Genomic DNA, 17,253 nt, shown 5'->3' with positions numbered 1-17,253 from the left:
GGACTAATTAGACGCTAAGTTAAGACCCCTTTAAAAATTGGCCAGAGAATTAGCACTGAATCCAAAAGCAAAATCAGAGTTGACTGAAAGGTCATCAAACATGGGGAGATAATTACAACTTGATGTTCCAGGAAACCCAAGCTCTGACAGTAAATAAAAGCAAAGCACTGCAAGCCTTTGATAAAGGATAACAAAAAGATTCTTTCTTTCCCACCCCCGTCACGGCAAACAGAGCGAGCACAGAGATACTGAGGGCATTATGCAAGAAAACACCAACACTCACATGAGCCTGAGCAGTCTGTTAAACCTCAAGACCTTTTCTTTGAAATACATGACAAGTCAAATATTTCAAGGGAAAAGTCACTTTTTTGTTAGGGCTGTCTAATTTTGTTGACTAATCAATTTAAAGAGTTGATTAGCTCTTTCTTATGCAGATTTGGGTACTTACCTCTTTCCAAAATGAAAATATAGAATATACTAATATTCTAGGAGTACTCGAGTTCTGTTAAAAGGCTTAGTGGGGTTAGCATTGAAAGAAAATACTTTCAGTATGTTTTTGTAGGGAGAGGATCTTGAGCAGTTGTACAAAAAGCATTTGAGAATAGCGACAGTACATTACAAAGAAAAACTATGAACAGTCAAATTAATATAATTCAGCCTTCAATATAAAATAATCAAGAGTTACAGTACATCTGCTGCTAAGAAATAATAACTGCTTTTTGTATTCCTGGAATGGCTGAAAAAAATCAACTACTAGTTTAAAATATAGGGGGCTTTATAGACATGCAGAGATAATGTAATTGGGTAAATTTATTATTATGCTTCAAAAAATATATTAAAACTTCAACAGAAACAACAACAGCAAGAGCTGGAATTATTTTCTGTAACACTCAAAGGAAAAGAAATATTCTCCATTTGTTTAGCTTATTTTATCATGTTTTCTATCTGACGCCATTGCCTTTGGTTATTGGAAAGCCTGAGAAAAATACCAAATACCACTGCTAAGTTAAGGGGACAAATTCACATGTCTATTCTGCAACTGGCATCAAAACCAAAAGGTTTCTAACCAAAGTTATAGAAGCCACTTGGAAAACTGGCTAACAAGCCAAAAGCATAAGGAGAACTGAGAGCTAGCAGGCAGCAGGGCTGGAAAAAGCCAAACCCAAAGAGATATGGAAGATGATCGAACCTCAAGCTTCCACCAGGACCAGGCTTTAGCTGCAGCTTCCAGAAGTGAAAACTCATTTCATTGCCTAGAAAGTATGTTGGCTTCCTTTCCAGATGGATAAATAAGGTCAGGACATACAAACCCAGGCACAAAGGTTTGCAAGAAGAGCAGGACAGAAAGCATTTTGGTTAAAAACATGTTTAAGGGATGGGGTATGGAAGAAGAATAAAGTGTGTGATGTTGTATTATGGAGGGACTAGCAGGGATCATTTGAAGGGTGTGCGGCCCAACGCTGGTTGGACTACCAGCAGAAAAGGCCTACGGTGCGGTCAGCAGACATCTTGGCAGCATCAAAGCCTTATTTTTAAAACTGTCTGTTCCAGTGCCAGTGTTTGAAGCTAGAAATAGTTCGGGCATAGCAGGAGCACCATATGGTGAGCACGCTCCTGTCCGGGGCAGCACGAGGAAATGGCAGCTCAGGCTCTTGGCTCGGTTCTGCCAGTCAGACGATCTAGTTTCAATGCTGAGCACACACTCAGCCGCTGCAACCAGACTCCAGCTTTCGGAGCGAGCGCAGTGCTAATTGGATCGCGCTAAAGGTGTCACGCAAGTAATACCTGCCTCAGGGACCAGTTTGATTGCTCTTAAGGTAAAACAAGTAAGGTCAAAATATAAGGCTGACACATATTCCTGAAGGTGAGATTTGACAACCACCCTCCAGACATATTAATGTAAAATGTAGAGGCCAGTAATTTGCAGAATCCCTGGATTCTGATCATCTAAGGAAGCTCTTCTGGTCTCTTTTTCTATACCCTTACCACATACTGAAGCATTAGCTTTGAAACCCATTGCGATTCCACAGATGAAGCCAGCAGGAGACTCATTCCTATTAATTTCAGCCCCAGTTGGGTCTGTCAGGGGAAAAAAGATGAAAAATTTTGTTTTTTCCCCCTCAAACACCTGCCCAGAAACACAGGCCGTGGCCCGCTTCACCCGTGGCTCCTCAGCACTGCCCTGCTGACAGCCGTTTGCTCCCTTTCAGCCGGGATGGGCTCCATGGGGGGACTTTTTCCTCCTCGGAAAGTTCAGCTCCTGGTTTGGCAGCACCGTGAACTGGGACGGAGCAAAAAGCGCAGAGGGTGGAGATATGCTGAACTGGAGCCCGCATCAAACTTCCCACTGAGAACAGCCATTAAGAGACATATAACGGCATAAACACAGCCACCATCAGTCCCAAGAACTGCTCCCCAGGACACCCAGGACCTGCTTATCGGAGGCCAAACTGCATCCAGCAGCTTTGGTGCGCCTGGGATTCGGAGCCGCTCATGACGGAGACCTGCTATGAAGCTCACGTGCGAGAGGAGCTGGAGGACCACAGCATTACCCTTCACTCCAAACGCAAACAGAGCCACAAACTCCCCCATCCTGGCCCTACCAACCCCTCCCCACAGTCCCAGAAGTGGTATTTATGGCACAACCTCCACGTTTACTCTGGAGAGAGTTAGACCAGAGGTGCACAGACCTTAGGGTGCGGCATGGAGCGAGGCAAACGTAGCCCTCTGAAAGATGCCACAGAGAAGGACACTTCCATCTCCGGTTCAGTGTCTACGCAGAGCGGCCATGGGGCAGGAGAGCTGGTCAAACGTCTCCAGATGGAGCTGATCCCTCGTGCTGGAGGGCGTTTCAACCGCTCACGGCATGGGCTAGGCTCGCTTGGCTCTCACCGCTGCAGCCACCCACCAGCGCAACGTGGGATGTGCACAGCAGCCATCCATCGCTCTCCCCAGAAAAGGCCCTTGAAATCGCTGCTCACCAGGGCTCTGCAAAGCAGCAGGACACACAGTCGCGCTGCAAAAGGCACAGTTTCAAGAGGACAACACCGACTACATAGAAGGTGACATGGGACTTGCTTGCTTGTCTGCTACTTTTTTCTCCTCATTAGTTGTTTTCAGTGAATTATACCATTTCCCCAACATTTGCCGTCAGTCCGACATGCGATTTCCACAGCAGGGATGCACTGCCAAAGCACGGCGGGTGAGCCACGCGCCAGCCCTCCCGGGCAGAGCTCTCTGCATACAGCTTCTAATTAGCAAAGCTAACGATGACAAATCAGGTACAAACTACTCTTTCAAATCCAAAGCTGCCCACGCATCAGCATCAGTTTCAGGTAACACTAAAAATTAAATATAGTTTACCTAAAAGGTGAAACATTCATTTCTACATAAATTGCTGGATTTCCCATTAAAAGACATCCGAGATTTTTTTGATAGGCCAAACATTTCTTTCAAAGAAGGTGATTAGGGCTATATAAAAATCACCTTTTTAATCCTACTATTCAGCATTTAGATTAAGCTGCTAACTAGTTTTAACATTTCGGCAGTCATCCTGCACAAACACACGCTTAACACAGTGCTAGTCAAAAAGCCCTAAAAGGCTTAAGTATTCACAAAGGGGTTGATAGCTAATATGAAGGATATCTCCTTGCAGAGCAACGAAACATCTTAAATGCCCACAGTTGTTGGGAAAGCAGAAATTTGGTTTTCGCTGGAAAGGGAAGGTCCAGAGCGCGTGGTAGCTACCTGCAGTTCCCAAAAGGATACATGCACTTTGGTAATCAAGATGATTGCATGTTCCCAAGCCAGATTGCTGGCTGATCTGGTATTTTATAGAGCTCACAACCAGACTGGAGCAGTTTGTCACGCTTTACTACACAACCTACTTCCACGTCTAGGTTAACATCTTCAGATCCTCTGGGAAAAAAGTGAACAACAACAGAAATATTCTCAAGACTGTCAGAAGATACAGGCACCACAACACCCTTGTTAAAAAACTAAGTCTTGATCCTTCTTAGGGAAATCAGTGTAGTTCCAGTGTGATATGTTACTCTTCCTGGGCAAGTATTTTGCCCTTGAAATAATCCCAAAATGTAAAATTCTTGGATGTCACGAAGCAGAGACATTTGCAAGACAAGTGTCTCGTTTCAACTGTCATGAAAGGCCAGGACAGACTCGGGTCTAGATCCCTACCCAGGTCTACCTATCCTCCTTTGGGGCAGCCCGTGCAGACCAGCTGTCCGTTTCTGCATGCTACTGGAAGCGCCTGCAATGCTTCCCGCATGAACACCCTGTGTCAACTCTTCTCCCCACCCAACCCAGACGTCATCATTTGCAAATTCACCACACCTTTTACTGGCATTACTCTATAAATACAGTGCAAGCCTTCAGCCACAGTATTACCAATGACTTTATATAGCTGCATTTAGGCACAACCCTAAAACAATCTGGACCTGCTGAGTTTCATGCATTAACCGCGTGTGCTCACTGCCAAGTTCCAGGGTCGGGCTCTCCACTCAGCCACTAAACCAGTAGTTTCCACATATGTTTTCACCTACGGGCTTCTGCGCAAATGTGCAGAGCCTGGAGTTACGAAACAATCAGATTTTTTCTTTGCTGAGTTTGGCAAAGGAGAAAGAAAAGTAACCAAAATTCTTTCCCCATCTCATCATTTTATTGTATTGACATTTTATCTTTTTATCTCCGGAGACCAGGGTTAAAGTTCCAGCTCAGCCACAAGTTCAGGGCTTGATGGAATTGCTCCAGTCCCTAATAACCCTGTGTCCACATCGTAAAACTATTATCTCACAATCCGTCATCATTAGCCATTGCTGTTTGGCCAAGGCAGCAGGTTGTTTGGGTCATACCCGACATACGGGCTGGGCTAGGCAGGTTAGCCAACGCAGCAGCTACCTGCACACAACACACCTTCAGCTACGAGTATTGCTCACTTTTCTGAAAATGGACCAATTGAACACAAACTTAAGAAGCGAAATTGTTATTCTATTGGCATTTTTCCTCACTGCAGTTTATGGGCACAAACTATTTTTTTCACTGGAGAAAATCAAGGCAGTATTATGCTTCGACTCTATCTAATTAATTTTTCATACTAAAAACTTTCTCTGTGCCAGATGGCTGATGCATGGTCATTTAGAAGCCAGAAGGCATCAGTCAGAAAAAAAAAAAACCCCAGCTTCGTTCACTGAATGCCCTTTTCACTTAAAGCCACAGTAGTTAGAGCATTGTAACTTAAAAAAAAGAAACACCTTTTGCAGAAGTATAGCAGAAAGACAAATACTTTTTAATAAAGATATCCATCAAATCCTGATATTTGATATCCAGGGAAACACTGTCGTTCCTAGACCTGCTTCCATTATTTGGACACAGCTTGGATTTCCTATGTTGAGCCTGATATATGCTGGGGATATAGCTAAAATATTACTAGGTATCTACCAGAAAGGCCAACCGGTTGTGTTGTGAGAGAAGTAAAACCAAGCAATTTCTCAATGTTTTTACACAATTCGTATGTTTTCATAGGTACAGTACATACCGCAAGCCAGTCTTTAATTCTGTATGTATTACAAATATCCTGTATAAATTATCTTGTTGTTTAACAATACCATGAAAAGATCAACATGGGGGCATGGGGGGGGGGGATTGATTCAGTCAAACTGACAGTACAAGTAAATAAATAAATAAATAAATAAATAAATAAAAGCTCTTTACCTTGAGGCCAGCTGATCGCAGCGAGAAGCAACAGGTCACACAGAGTGTAGCTCCACCTCTATAGAAATCACAGAAGCGGCAATCAGAAAGGGTCGCGGGATGTTACCCGGGTGGGTATTTCTCAAGTGAATTGAAGAGCCACCTAAGCTTTTGGAGAAACAAAAAAGAAGGACCGGGATGTGCAGAGTTGCCACAAACATCTTCACCTGCTGAAAGTTTAGTTTGACATCTTTTTCTTCTTTTGTTTTTTCTTAATTTGTGTCCATTTATTACTTTTTTTCCCCCTCTTGGCACTCCCAACTTCATCATTCCGTTTGCAGAGCGTGGGTAGAAAGGATACGGAGCAGGATTATTCCAAAGCAGCACCAGCTCCCTCGAAACCCCTGACTGCTGCTGCTCTAATCTGCTCTGGCAATACCAGTGCTGGAGGTTCCCCGGTCTTTGCAGGCAACCAGCCTGGTGCCTCAGTTTCCTCACTGCTAGACAGGTTTCCCCGTGTGGTGTCCAACCTAGCTCTTTTTCTGCTGCAGTTTAAGCTTGCTACTTCTTCCACGATCGCCAGTGGATGGTGAGCAATGAAAGACTGTTTCTCTCTGGGAATCTTTTGCATATTTGAGGACAGTTGCATCTCTTCTCCATCTCCCTTCTAGAGGCAACAATTAAAGCTCTTCCAGTCTTTTCCCTTGGTCATGTTTTTAGGTCACTCTCAGCGCTTTTCTTTGAATCCTCTCCTTTCTCAAACAACAGTCTGCAAAACTCCTCTGTAGCAGGATTATATACAATGGTTTGCTTCCTTTCCTTTCCTCCCCATATTGTCTGCAGTTCTGATCTGTCTTGCTGTTCAAATTGTATTATACATTTCTAAACAGGAAAGTCACTGAAAAAAACCTTGAATATTTAAGATTTTAACATATCAACCTTCCTAGCCTACAGAGTTATGCTTTCCCATTCAAGCCAAGTGTCTTCAGAGCAAAATACAGAAGCACAGAACATTATCCTTCCGGTTATCTTTCACTGGGTCAAAAGATCTTTGGGCCACCTTCATCATCATCTAACTCGCGGCCATTGAGGAAGATGTACAAGGAAACCGAGAGTCAGGAGCTGCTGTGGCTCCCACATTGACACCTTCAGGATAGTCTCCGGGCCGGCCAAGGAAGAGCATCCCTGCAAGCACAGCTCGGCCCAGGAGCGAGCGCGCTGCTGACGCCAGCACACCGGCAATCAGACACCGCGTTTGTCCAGGCCGGTGCCGAGAGGAGCAAAGCGCCCGTGTCCCTTCTCCGCAGGTGACGCCTGGGGCCACACAAACAACGCGAAGGCATTTCTGTCCTGTTTATGCTCAGCCGCCTGCTGCTTAACATTTGCCAGCGTGTCATAGGGGAAGGAAAAAAGCGCTCCTTAATTATAGACCTTCTGGTGTTCAACTCGGGGGTCTTATTAGAAAGGAAAAAGCACAGAGAGCAGCTAATCAGCTGCTCCTAACAAATGAAGTTCTGGAGATTGATTTTTCAAGTGATTAGTGGTGCAAGCACACATGTTCACAACGCAGACTCTTAGCATTTTCATCCAACAGCTATTTTCATTAACCAAGAAAGGGTCAGAGATGGACAGTTAACAGCCAGCACTAGCCACCAATACCAATAGCTTTATTAGCAGTTACAAAATTTATTCTGCAGCTTTTTTTCCATAGTCCCAATAGCTCCAGAGGCTCCACAAGCAGCTTGAATTAGAAGCAAAAATCTGTTACTGCACCTCTGCACATAGGATACCTTCACGACAAAGCATCACTTGCTGGACAAAATGCCGTTCCCCTTTGCACAGGGCTTTTCACCGTCTACAGCAGCAGCTCAGCCCCGTCAGTCCCAGGTTTGAGCTTAGAAGTGCTAACGACAGAGCAGACCAGCTGCCAGCAACGCAGGGGCTGACGCAGCCGGAGTCGCGCAGACAGACGATACACCCCGAAGGGAGCGAGCAATACGTGCGGCCGCATCGGATGGCCAACGTATTTGCTGTGCTTCTTTCTGTACCTGCTAGTCCCGGAAACGTGAAGTCCTTGCAGCTGACCGTGCACCTGGGAATGACAGCCCGGGTGCTCAGCACTCTCACGGTGCACCTCCGGATAAAACAGAGATAAAAATTAAGATCAGAGAAACTGCTCAATAGATCACTAACTAGATTCAGTTTAAACGTCCATCAAGGAGGGTGATCATGAGAGAATCACTTTTCTGTTACTCGGTGCCAAAGAAGAGAAGGCAAGAAGCAGCAGGGTGTTTCCTTCTCCCAAACCCGAGTTTCAGTGCTGCTCCCAAGCACCAGCCCAAAGTCCCTTGCGCTGCAGCAAGTCAACGTTTGCCAGAGCGCGCAGGAAGGCAGGGGTGAAGCTAAAGACACCAACACACAAGGCAGCAACACCTTGGGGAGCAAGAGACCATCACGCAGACCCTCACCTGCCCAAACAGGGACCATGAACCCCGTGAGCACCTCGGGGTGCCATCCCACATGCTCATGGCTTCCCTTGGCAAGGTGCTCCCCAGGTCGCCATCGCCCTGCTTAGTGCCCCACCACCCTGCAGGCTCACATCCATGGAAATTTTGGCACTAATACACCATAATATGCGACTTCATACTTGCTACGGTGAGGGCCAGCAGCATTTAAGCAGGTCTTCAACTATTTCTTCGACGCCTTACAGCTCCCAAGATGCAGCACCGATGCCCCCGGGAAGGCAGAGAACGCTCAATTAAGGGCACAGTTGTCACACGAGTTGTTACAGCCCTGCCACCTCCACCCGCCGCGCTCTTATTACGCAGCACCGCAGGGCACTCACCTACGCCGGCTCCTGCACGCGGAGCCGCTCCTCCGCCAGCAAAATGCCATCATTTACGATTAGTGCACTCGTGCAGGACACCGTTACAGAACCTGCAATTAACAATTATAATTAATCGTTGGTGATAGGAGAAGCATAAATTAGAGTACTGGCAACACATCATACCGATCCATACAAGCTACTCTCCAGCAAGACATTTCATGCTGGATTTGCGAACCCCAACCGTTTTGTCACACTGCTTTTCACCAGGCCTACGTGCCGATTAGAGCAGGTCCCTGGGACATATGACTGAAATGGGTTTGCTCCCACTCAAGGTCTGGGACTCCTAGATCACCTCCCCAGCTTTCCTGGATGACCCTGTCTCCTAGTGCCCAATGAGTTCTTTCCAGTCTCAACGACAGGTTTGTTTTCCCTCTCCAAACTGCCTGCAAAGGAAGCTCTTATACCAAAATGTCACTCCCAAAGAGAAGTTTTGCCCCTGTGCTGCAGAGCGGCTAGAAAGCCACCTGAAGGTGCTTCCTCAGAATTGCTTTCAGAAGAGAAAACTACTGGCTAATTCAGGACTGCCACAAAGTCCTGCACTCCCCGACCTCCTCTTTCTATCCCTCAGCATTGATGGTGGAACCAAGCACATGGTGACAGCTGCATTCAGGCCATGGATATATGACCCTGGTTATTCTGGATCAAAACACGAGTATCAGCTTCCTCTGTCTTGCTCTGCCCCTTATACTCATTTTCAAATGCAGCTTCCCTGCACAAGAGTCTAAATTAAAGAGCTGCTCCTCACCCTGCAGCCCTGGTGCCAAAGCTCTTCTCACCTTGGGTGATTGGGTGTCCTCTCAGGCTCTGCTCTGCCATGCTCCTCCCAAACTAGAGCTTTTGAGGTTTCAGTATGAGCCATTAACCCATCAGAGACTGCTGTTAAAAGCCACTCACATACTCCAACCCCATATCCCACTCTCAAGCTTGATCACCAAGCCCTATTTCCACGGCAGAGACCGTAGACAGGCCATACCAAACCATGGGGATGGAAGGTCCCTGTTTGACAGATAGACCGCATCTCTAACACATACTTTGGTTTATAATTTTCTGAACCCTGAATTACACTAGACATTGGTGCGATGCTTCAAAAAGGCAAGGTTTTCCTCTCCCTTAGGCAGTTTTAAAAACATAAAAGTATAAATGAATACATAACAGACCTGAGAATAAAAGTTGATTCCTCATGCTTATACAGGCTCAGAGATAATCTCACAGCAGTTCTCAGTAAAATTAATTCATGCACTGCATGCCCCTAATGTTATCAAGATATGGCAAGGAATGTATTACACAAATATACATTTATCATGGGGAGTGGAACAGCTGAGACCAATTTTCAATTTCACATTTGCTTTTGCACTTAGATATGCTTTGTAGATATTCTCCTTCAGCAAATGATTCAATCCATCACAATTAAAGCAATACAATGCAATGTTTACTTTGATTTAATTGTTCCCCTTCTGCCTGATACACAAGTTCAAAATACTTTAAAAATACATTTAAACTAATATTTACAATAGAAAGATTATTTTCAGAATTAGCACAAGTCTTCTAATGGGTTCAGAATTACATGCTGGGAGTCTTGCAATGCATTGATTCTTAGTACTTAACTTTAAAAGATTTCCAAAGTATGCCAGCATGAACCTGAGCTGATATTTCCCAGGATCTCTAATGGACCTGGGTATTCAAATCCCTCAGAAGCTCAGACCTCTTTCCTGCCCGCTGCTGCAAATCCACTCCTTCCCCCAAGTGCTCAGAGCAGAGCTGTGCGTTTCAGGTCCTGGACTGTGCTCCCAGCCCACCCGAAGAGCGAGTCCTGCCCCCGGCCAGGCAGGCAAAGTCAAAACGAGAGATATGTGGAAGGACACCAAGCAGAAAACCTCGGACCGTCTCCGTTACTCTGATAAAGCACTCAGGAAACTGGAGAGAGGGACTCGCTGGTTCCAAAGCTGGGCCGTATGCCCCAGTGACTTCAGTCGCTGCTAACTTGGGCTGGATTTGACCTGGCAACCTAAAAACTCTTACAAACAGTTCCATAAGCACACACAAGGTAATGCATATGTGCATATCGATGGGCTTGTTAAACAGCAAACAAGAGCTACGCTTAGGACTTTTCTACTGTCCTGTAAGCAGGAGACAGATTAAGAAGAACAATTCAACACCACCCCAATTAATGAATGCATCTTCTTCTAACCTTCGTGTACCTTCCATCTCCTGAGCTTGTTCTCAACCTCCTTCCCTTGCTATCCCTTCGAATGTTTAATGTCGTGTCTGAGCTCTGCCCCTGCTGATGTCTGCTAAGGGAAGAAGTGAGGACTTCTTAGCATAGGGCAGACCAACGCTCTTGGCAGTGGCCAGGGAATGCCAAGTGCTGGAGCACAGTCTGGACGTGAGCACCCAAGGAGTTGGAAAGCAGGAACAGCAAGCTTCCTCCCCATGTTTCCAAACTCCTCTAGCACTGGCAGGTGCAACCAGCTCTTACAAACGTTAGTTAAGGCTTATGCACTGCATTCTGGAAAGCAAGTACACCAAATTTTCAGTACTATATCAGTGATGTGCCATCTTTGCAAGTATTAGAGTCGTCATGTTTTCGGTGAGTCTTGGCTCCCCAAATTGCAGACCTACTGGCAATAATTTTAAAGGAAATGCCACCATCATTTAAGTTTCCATTAGCTGGTGAAATGGGGTTTTCTACAAGCAGCAGCAGTGCTGTTTCAGGAACCCTCCCTCAGTAAACGATTCAGAGAAAGCAATTACCCACAGCAAGCTGTAAATCTCCGTATTATGTTAAAATACTTGCCATTCCTCATCACAGCCATCCAAGAGTTAACTACTTAGCAAGACGAAGGATGCTAAAATAATCAGCACAAGCAAACACCTACTGTAGCAGGTATGCAGCAAGACCTGGAAATAAAAAAATAAATAAAGAAAAAAACACTTAGAATAGAAAAGAACCTGGTGTGAAAGGAGTAAAAATTCACAACTTTTGTCTTTTTCTTTGTCAAATGCCTCAGTGTGTCTACGAGGCAGAAAGCAGGATACGCTTGTTCCAACTGGGCATTTCTATATTGCGCTGCATCACCCAGCACTACCTGTCCCAGAGGATACCAGCATCACTGCACAATACATGTAAGTACAAGCCAGGGAGGAGGGGGTCCCTGCTGTCCCCCACGCGGGTGGCTGGAGCAAGGGGACAGGGTGACAGCCTTCGCTGCAGACCACTGCCTTCCCCTTCTCCTGAACGATGCAGCTGCGCCGGGATGGCAAGGCAGTAACGGGACACCAGGCAGGCGGAAAGCTGGCTATTATCGGCACACAGCGACAGAGGCGCCTTGTTGGGTACAAGCTGTGGCTTTTGGAGTCGGTCTCCTCCCCAAACCGACCTCCACGGAGGAGGAAGCTACTGAACTCTGCACTAATGGATCAAAACCAACTAACCTGCGGGAGTCCTTCCATCAGCTTCAGGAGCCCAGATCTTGCCGAAGGCCTGTATCACTCCTGCTTCACGTCTGAACTGAGGGTAAATCTGCACAGAATCACCGAATACAGCTGTTTACACCAGTGCTGCTCAACACAGCTTTTGTATCCCTATACAAAGCTACTTCATATACCTGCTTCATGCTAAGAAGTACTGCATAATTTTTTACTTATGTACTCAGAAATTAATACACCAGAACTCATATACTCATATTCTTTTGCTTACATTTTACTATTAATCTACCTCATCTGGAGACCTGGGAGCTAAATGCAATGCATGTTTAAATCAGCGAGAGACTCTTCCTCATCTTCAACAGAATTAAATCAGACTCTCAATAGCAAGATCCCATTGCATTGCGATACTGACTATTAATAGGATGCATATTAATATGTGCAGCAAAACATATTACAGCTAATCCTATTAGAATAGAGACCTATCAGAGAAATGATTGACAAGAAATATGTTCTCCTAAAATAACCACTGTGTAGATGCCACTAGCAGATACTGAGAATATCTGAGCTACAGATATCTTTGTTAAATAAAAAACTCTGAAAGAGTCTATATTTTTGTCCAGTTTAATTTTATATGCAATAAAAATAATAATGTGAACGTATTTTAAAAAGAAGTGTTACTTCTTTATGTATAGCTATTGTTTTCTGCAACACACGGGCAATATACAAACAAAGCAAATTAACTCATGTTAGAGCAAACGAACAGAGGCCGTACGTCACAAAGCTGGGTGCTCACTTACACAGGTAGCTGCCGGCTCTGAAGCACACGGAGGAAACAAACGGGCAAGGGAATCCTTCTAAAACACAGGAGGAAAGCGAGGAACCATGGCCTGAGCTGCCAGGAAGCTAACGGCATGACACTGCGGTTATAACTTTGTGCAGTCTTTAACTACAATTTCTACTGCGTGTTCATGGAATCACAGCTTGTCTTTGAACAGGATATTCCAACAAGCCTCTTCTGCACTCCTGCCACCTCCAAACAATACAGCTAATTAAGAAGTAACCTCATTTGTAGCAGGTGAGAATCAGATGTTTGTTGAACAACGGGATGCAAGGGTTGGGGGACCAGAAGGAGGGCATGCTGAAGTGTCCCTGGTACGCGCTGCATTTAGCAGCAACGCCTGCTTGAGTCAGCAGAAAGCCTGCAGCAGTCCTGCCAGAGGACAAGCCCTCTCGTTGGGATGCCCGTCCCAAGCCCTGATCTCACAGACCGCCCTGAGAAGACCCTGCTGCGGACAATTACTCGATGTGAAGAATACATGTAATAGCCACAGTCAAAGCTAAGTCACCCAAAAGGACAGGCTGCCACTCCAGATTAAAATAGGGGCTAACATTCCTGGCCATCACATCCATACATGGTCCTGGCCATTACTGAGCAGGTCATTTCTTCCTGTGACTTGACCAAGCTGTCATCTACTCCAGCGCCTCGTGGATGGTTGGTCTGCGCCCACCTGGGCAATAAGGAACACAGCTGGGTCGGGTCAGGTCAGGTGCACCAGAGACATCAGGTTTTTCTGTTTGGCCACAAGCCACAGTACCAAAACACACAAACCGGCGAGGGGAATTATAGCCCCCAGCTGCCTGGCAAGTTGCTTGCTAGGTGCTTCTGCCACCGATGCATCATGTTCTAGTAACTAGCAAGCGCAAAAAGCATGAAAGCTTCGAAACACTGAAACTTCCTGGCTTTTTCCAGCATTTAAGAAGCAGTGACTCACCCACAAGAAGAACCGCACCAAGGGCTACATGGCTTTCTGCAGCCCCAAGCAAGAACGGAGAGCTGCGTGGGAGACTCGATGCATGGTTCACACTTTCACCCTGCAGGAACAGCACAGGAGAAATTATCATCACAGATGAGCTCTTTAATATAGGGTGGCAATAAATACGTATTTGCCGCACATTACTGAATTACTGAAAATGCAATTTGCAGTACAAATTACTGAAATGGACCTGATCTCATAATTCTTGCTTGGACACTTGCTCTGTTAAGTTTTGCCAGACTAAAGGTTTGGTGAGGTGTTTGGGATTAAACACAAAGCCTTCAGCAGGTCCCATGCATCCCTGCTCTGCGTGTGCGTGTGGATTGCAGGAAGATGCTAGGGACTTTATTTAAATTATAATAATAATCCTCTATGGTGTGGCCTTAATTTGACAGCTAAAATGCTCAGTGACATTTCACCTGCTCAGTTAGAAGTTGGAAGATGTTCTGCTGAAGTTAGTCTTGGTTTAGCCTGAGCACGCACGGGGTGCTGGTGCCATCTGCCGTTCGCTCGGGACTGGCAGGCAAGCGCAGGCAAGGCAGATGAAACTCAAATAATATCAGAACAAAAGAAAACAAAATCATAAATTAAAATCTGACAGAAATTAAAATCCTTCAGATGCCTGGGGCCTCTTGTTGCAATTTAAGGATAAACAGGGGTTTAGATGAGATGTATTTACACGGGAAACATCACAAGGAAATCCTTGCTGTCACAGTGCTCAACAGCACAGGAAACCAGACCCGTCCCTCTCCTAGAGGCATCATCCCTAGAGCGGGACAAAAACAGAGAGCAGAGCAATCAGATCTGCCTGTTCTCTCCCGAGGGTGAAGAGAGAGGAGCACTTCCTCGGAAACAGCAGCCAGAGACAGGAGACGGAGTCTGGAAACACAACTACTCGCCCCACTGTCTTTTCAGGATGCCCAGTTTGAGCCCAGACCTGACACGAAGGTGGCAGCTCACAAAGATACTGGCTTGGGTTTGACAAATATGGACAGGATTTTGCTGGAGCCCCGTTCAGCTGCTTCCCGTGCTATACTTCATATAAGAATCATTCACACCATCTTTCGGGAGAGCTGTTTATATTAACTATTGTGCTTTGCCTTAAGCATGCCTGCTGTCCATCAGCAGAACAGGTTTCACGCCAGATACAGTGCCTCTTCCTCCAGTCACTAAACACTGAGAAACTGCTTAAAGCCATACAGAGAAAACAGGTAGAGTATTTTTGGCAGACCACAGACAACGTGGTTTTTAAATGTCCTTGCTTCTGGGTGTTGAAACCAGCAATCTTGAGAACCAGAGGTGCTTGCACAGCTATCCGGGCAGGCTGCAGCTGTTCGGATGGCACGCTGAATATTCAGAGGGAGCTTCTGCGAGAGCTAAAAACAGAAAAAGCCTGGGTGGTACGAGGCAAAGTGCATGCAATCCAACTTCTGCATATATTCTGACCATCTCTGGCTGAGGCACACTGAAAAAAAAAGTCTCAGCTTTTAGTCCATTTTCTCTTCTTCAACAAACTGACTCTCTCTCCTAGGCACCCAAGTGAAAAGCCAGTCGTAAGAACTACTGTCACAGTGTGAGATGGAACAAGAGCTCGTGATAAACTCAGTCCTTTCTGCCCTAGCAAGTAGCTTGCTTAGGAAAAGGTCAGGTTAAACATCCTTCTCTGGAAATCTTTCTGCTCTACCTTGATAAAACCTAGACCCATATCCAGGGGGGAAACTCATAGATGATTTTAACACATTTTGTGGAGCTGGCTTTACAATGCAGCCTGCAGAGGTTTGTTAGGACCTGAGTTGGGGGCACATCAGTACACTATCTCCATAGACATCAGAGTAAGTGACCTACCCAGGACTGGCAAATATACAACAAATACTCACCACTCCTCAAATTACCTATAGATCAGTCTATACATCTCAGATTGGCAGAGGTTTCAGTTACATTGGAGAATATATCAGATATGTCAAAATGCCTGAACTTAAACCCAAGGGAGTGCTGCCAGGAAACATAGCTGTAAGATCATCCAAGCAGCAGATGCCTCCAGGCCATCATGTAATAAAGGCTCTCTTGCAGCACCATGCATGAACTTTAATTTGAGGCTCCTCAGGCTCCCCATTAAAACATTGCTCCTGAGATTCTGCGTGCAGAGAGCACACAGGCACCTCTGCTAAATTACGTTCAGAAGATAATACTGAAAGATGACTGAAAACATCGGCCAGCAATGCCACGTTTGTTACATAACAGCACATTTCTAAATTACTCATGCTCATTTGCAATCCTTTTCCAGCACACTTGCTCAATCCCCTCGAAGTCCACCAACATGTGCCAGCATAATTTGGAAGAGTATTTGCCTAATAGTGACATCAAAGATAAACTGGATTTACACCAGCACAACTGATCAGAATCTAGGCTAAAGCTACTGACCTGCTTGGCCCAGTGAGAACTGAACTGCTGTGGAACAACTAGCAACAGCAAGAGAAAGGTGAGATGTGTCCTGTTGTCCAAACACAGCCCTCGTGGAGATGTGCATCGCTCCACTGAAGTTGGGGGAACTATGCTCTTTCAATCCAAAATTGGATTTGGCCCAGTGTGCTATCAAAGATGGGAGGTGGCCTAGCAATTGCCAGTTTCACACTGGTTTCGCTCTTTAACCAGCCAGACTTGGCTCAGTCAGCTGGTGAATCCAGTTTCAGACAGGTTTGACTAAGTTTAATCAGCCAAACTTGGCTGTCTGCCGGTGTTTACCACCCACTTCAGGACACCCTTGGAGAAGGGACAGGAAGGAGATGGAGGGAGCCGTCCACCACACACCGTCGCAGCCGCTCCACTGCGTCGTCCCCACGCCGCAGGCAGGCTGGGACATCTCGTGGTTACGACGCCTCTGTGCAACTTAAACCTCCCCGAGTCCCTCCTCCTCTGTTTGCAAATGATTACGTTAACGTGTAATCGTGTTAATTACACTCAGCGGAGCATCTCTCAGGTGAGGACTCCAGACTGTTTTCAGCAGTGGGTACGGCTGCCCTTAAACACGTCCCAAACACGGGGAAGTCTGCCCTTGCGGGCCTGTTAGGTCACCTCCTCACTCTTCCAGCAGCTATCCTCAACCAGCCTCTGCCCACCAGAAGTAAATCACTCGTAGGGAAAGACCAGTGGGGCCTGCCAGGCTGCCCGGAGCTCCTCTTTCCCCTGGGATTCATACTCCTGCCAAGCTTCATTCCTATCCCAGATTCCCTAGTGATGAGAACACCAGCTTGATCTAAGCTACTGCGAGGGGCAAAGAAGTGCTTTGAGGCCTGTGTTTCACCAGGGTCATCAGACTCCCAAAGGCCTGGATTTCCTTGCAGAAGCAGGAAATTTCTGCCTAAATCCTGAACCCATCTATTGGCCATAAGCATTAGTTCAACTCTTAATCATCGCAATCAA

General features: G+C 46.0%; 1 long non-coding RNA gene across 5 annotated transcripts in view; it reads right to left on the bottom strand.

The window, feature by feature from the left end:
* Positions 1-17,253, bottom strand: part of LOC112984253 (uncharacterized) — a 49,959-nt gene that overhangs the window by 24,875 nt on the left and 7,831 nt on the right. For 2 of the 5 annotated variants that reach the window (XR_010391759.1, XR_010391760.1), the window contains exons 3-8: positions 13,792-13,891; positions 12,026-12,113; positions 11,388-11,491; positions 8,552-8,643; positions 7,755-7,840; positions 5,728-5,874 (exon numbers count right to left, since the gene is read on the bottom strand). This is a non-coding gene — a long non-coding RNA (uncharacterized LOC112984253). Of the gene's footprint in view, positions 1-5,727; positions 5,875-7,754; positions 7,841-8,353; positions 8,644-11,387; positions 11,492-12,025; positions 12,114-12,816; positions 12,836-13,791; positions 13,892-14,252; positions 15,182-17,253 lie in introns of those variants that run through there. The other 3 variants (XR_010391761.1, XR_010391762.1, XR_010391763.1) reach the window with 3 other exon arrangements.

Source organism: Dromaius novaehollandiae, chromosome 15 (assembly GCF_036370855.1).
Source record: "Dromaius novaehollandiae isolate bDroNov1 chromosome 15, bDroNov1.hap1, whole genome shotgun sequence".
Classification (NCBI taxonomy): Eukaryota; Metazoa; Chordata; class Aves; order Casuariiformes; family Dromaiidae; genus Dromaius; species Dromaius novaehollandiae.
The sequence above is the reverse complement of the archived record's forward strand: the minus strand, read 5'-3'. Positions and strand labels throughout refer to the sequence as shown.